The sequence below is a fragment of the Galeopterus variegatus genome, unplaced genomic scaffold (genome assembly GCF_000696425.1).
Source record: "Galeopterus variegatus unplaced genomic scaffold, G_variegatus-3.0.2 Scaffold5107, whole genome shotgun sequence".
In the NCBI taxonomy this organism is placed as follows: domain Eukaryota; kingdom Metazoa; phylum Chordata; class Mammalia; order Dermoptera; family Cynocephalidae; genus Galeopterus; species Galeopterus variegatus.
Window position 1 is genome coordinate 47,417 of NW_007731218.1, and position 4,007 is coordinate 51,423.

The window sequence follows — 4,007 nt, forward strand, 5'->3', positions numbered from 1 at the left end:
TGGACAAACAGCATAACATTACTTAAAGTACATATTTTACACAATCAGGGGCCGGCCCGGTGGCGCACTGGATAGTGCGCCGCTTGGGAAGCGCGGCAGCGCTCCCGTCCGAGGGTTCGGATCCCACGTACAGACCGGCTCCCCCTCGCTGGCTGAGCGAGGCGCGGGAGCAACGCCGAGGCTTGTGATCCCGTCGCCGGTCCCCGGTCCGGTACGGGGGCAACACTGAGGGCTGCGATCCGTTGCCAGACACGGAAAAAAGACAAAAAGACAAAAAAAAAAAGTATATATTTTACACAATTGAATTCCACTCACTTGACCTAAGTTAATAATGTACTGTAACTTAATTGGTCCACTATGTTTTTAGGCCAGAACACTGGGAAGAACTGAAAACCCAGAAACAACAGGATTTTAATACTTAAGTGTTTGCTTTTAAAAAATCCCTAGCAAAGTGTATGGGACCTGCCTTACTTAAAACAGTTAAGATTTTGATTTAGATGTTTAAATTTAAATTTTTGGTTCCCAAAACCAGTGCCTGATTGTGTATCAGAAGGGAGGGAGGAGAGGGGCAGGCTTGAATATGGCAAGATTTCTGGCTGCATTCAACAGAGAGAAAGCACCACTGACGAAAATAACATAAGGAACGTAGGGTGAAGGTACATTTTTGGAGGAGGAGAAAAGCTAAATTTGGTTTGAGACTCATTGCATTTAAAGTGACAGAGGGTATTCAAATAAAAATCTCCTTTGGGCTTCAATAAACAACGGAGCGCCTCCTCAAGATACAGACTTGGGAAGTGGTTACATGGAAGACAGCAGTTGAAGCTCTGAGAGTGGATGACATAGAAACTCAGATCAGAGGGTCAGTGACTGAGCATTAGGGAATCCTCATAGGCAAGGATGACAATAAGAAATATACCACAATTTAGAGAATGTGCAAGTAATCACGTTACAACACAGACAGGGAGGGCCAACTGTCAGACTAGGCTAATGTCAGAATCCTGTCGACAAAGCCAATTGCAAAGCTAATTATCCTGTTCATGATGCCAACTGTAAAGCTAGGCGACCACGCTAGTTGTCAGGCTCTTTTACCTGCCAGTCATCCTGCACCAACTGGGCCGATTGTCGAGCTAGGGCCGGGTCTGGAGCTCACAGACCCCTCAAGCCCATTCACAGACTGGGTTGCAAACCCTTCACATGCCAGGCTGCGTCCCCAGACCCCTTACACACCAGGCTGGGTCACCAAACCCCTCACACACCAGGCTGTGTCACCAGACCTTTTACATGCAGGTTTATGGGCTACCTAACCGGCAAACAGATCCTTGGAAGCCGCAGGTTGGAAATGCATGGCTGCACCGGGCGGGCACCCGAGGCAGTAAACTCCAGCCAAGGTGGCAGCGCTGCGCAGGCGCACTAACTCCACCCACACACAACCTATTCACAGCAAATGCTCGGCAAGATTCTGAGCATCTGAGGGGCCCTGACCATTTTCCTGTATTTTCCCAACACCAACCAAATAAAAATACTCTTCAAAAATCTTGTTAAAAGAACCTGATAGAAGAGAGGGAAAAGACGAACTTAAAAATTCCTATAAATAGAAAGGGAACACATTTGCATTTAATCAAGACTCATTCTGCTAGCCCCTAAGGGGCAGTTATAAGACAGGTGCTCCTGAAACCTGCTTCCTAAACACTGGGCCACTGAGCTTTGACTATGGGGTAGGGGCGACACCAGGGACGTGGTTACAATGCCCAGTGATACAATGCTTTCTCAATGGTCCCTCATACACAGCTTCCAGCATGGACTGCAAGGTTTTCATGAGCTTTTCCCCATTTTCTCCCCCTTTTCTTTTAAACTGATGTCCTAGTAGGAAAACAACTCACAATTAATTACACTGTCTTCTGACAAACTCTGGTTATTTTATTATCTTTTGCACGTTTGCTTTCAGAAAATAATTAACTGCAAGCTTTCATTGTGACACAATATTTAAAAAGAGTACTCAACACAGCTCTTACCTTTCTAGTACAGCAAATGAAACACTGTGTGCCTCTACCTACATTAACCACCACCTGAAAGCCTGACCTCTACCAACTCTGCGAATCCAGGTTCCAAACGCCCTCTCAGAGTCACTGGGTCCATCTCCCCAGTGATACAAGGTTTATCATTCTACCCCACCCCACGTTCCTAAGGATGATGATGAGGGTGGTGACAATAATGACAGTTTATATTATTAACAGTGTTAGACATGGCTCCACGTGCTTTGTCTGCATTAACTCACTCAATATTCACAAAAGACTAAAGGTGAGTCCCTAGGAGATAAGCATGTGAAGAAAATAGGGCCCAAAGGACATCCATGGCTGACCCGTGCTCAGAGCCAGGATTCAAACCCGGGGAGGTGGTAGCCTTTCACCACTGCACCTCTCCAGGCACCTCGAGTTGAAAGGACTTGGGCTGTTCTTGCTACCAGTTACAGTCAACCTGCGGGATTTATGGCATTCCAGCTGCCTCTGCACCTTTTAAAGTGTTTCTCTCATCCTTCCCACCACATAATCATTCCTTCCTGCCTTAAATCTTTTTCCTGGGTGGTCCCTCTTAATTTCCAGCTGCCTCTGCACCTTTTAAAGTGTTTCTCTCATCCTTCCCACCACATAATCATTCCCTCCTGCCTTAAGTCTTTTTCCTGGGTGGTCCCTCTTAACATCAACTCTCAGGGACTTGCTGAGGTCAACAGACAGTGAATGGCTGCTCCAGTGACAGGCAGGGCTTGGCGGGCAGGAAGGGTGCCCAGGGCACTGGTGAGCAGGGGACCCAGGTGGGAGGCCAAGGTATCTAGCCAGGTGGGGCTGCAGCCCAGGAGGGGAGAGGGTTCAAGTGGCTCGAGGTTCAGATGCAGTTGAATGGTAGGTGAGTGACCGGGAAATAGGGAGGGGAGGAGGGGGAAGGGGAGAGAAACGAACAGGTGAATTAGCTCAAACTGGGATGTCAGAATTTAAGTCACTGGACGTGAAGCAGTTTCAGGGAAATGAGTGCCTGCCAGGCCCCTTTTACCTGGAGACCCCTGAACACCGTCCAGACACCTCATAAAATAGAACTGCCAGATGAAATGACACTTTGAAGAGATGGCAAATGGGAGAGAAGAAAGAAACACAAGTACCCCAGCATTCCTTTCCTTCCAATACCACAACTTTGCAACAATAATCTCCACTCCAAAATACATTCACAACGTACCACAAGGACCTCAATTTATCCTCAAACACTTTCTGCTTTTTCACTCTAACGCAAGGAACCACCACCACCAAAAGAGCACACGCTATATACACTAATCAGCTGTGTTTGCCCTCAGCTCAGCTGGATCCTTTCCCCAGCACGACTCTGGGTTTCCCATTCAACCCTTTCTGAACCAAATTCTACACCACAGCAGGCGGAACGTACATCAAAAGGAAAGAAATTCAACTGGGAAAGAGGAAAGCTGATGGCTGGAAGGACCTTCAGGTAATCCACTTACCTGAAAAGTATGAAAATCTGCATGCTTACTGGGAATTGGCTATTTCAAAAAACGAAACATGGGAGGTCTAATCTTCCAAACCATTCAAGGAGTTCAATTTGGTCCTATTTCTCTAAAAGTATCTCAAAGTAGAAAGTACAAGAAGAGGGAAGAGTTTTCATTAAAAATTAATCTGGTTGCTCTAAAATGTAGAATAGTTCATTGCAACTTTTAAAATAAGCATGTAATTTGAAAAACTTAAGAATTAATGTTGGGCATTTTTTCCAAAATATCTCATCTCAAGCATGATATATATATATCTAAAAATTTCAAACTATTTTCCTTTGGAAATTATTTCAGACAAAAATGGTAACATTAAATATAAGAGTATGGTTTAATTTTTATAATGACCAAAAACTAATACAAAGAAAAAATAAGTGCTTATTTAAACTCAAAAAGGCTTCTGACGAAAAAAAGAAAAAAGTGTTCAATTTACTACTTGTTCTTTTGGAATGAGTGAATGTAT

The 4,007-nt window shown here is 44.9% G+C and overlaps 1 protein-coding gene across 1 annotated transcript in view; it reads right to left on the minus strand.

The window, feature by feature from the left end:
- Positions 1 to 4,007, minus strand: part of RAPGEF5 (Rap guanine nucleotide exchange factor (GEF) 5) — a 127,249-nt gene that overhangs the window by 13,282 nt on the left and 109,960 nt on the right. The gene's annotated exons all lie outside the window — the stretch shown is intronic.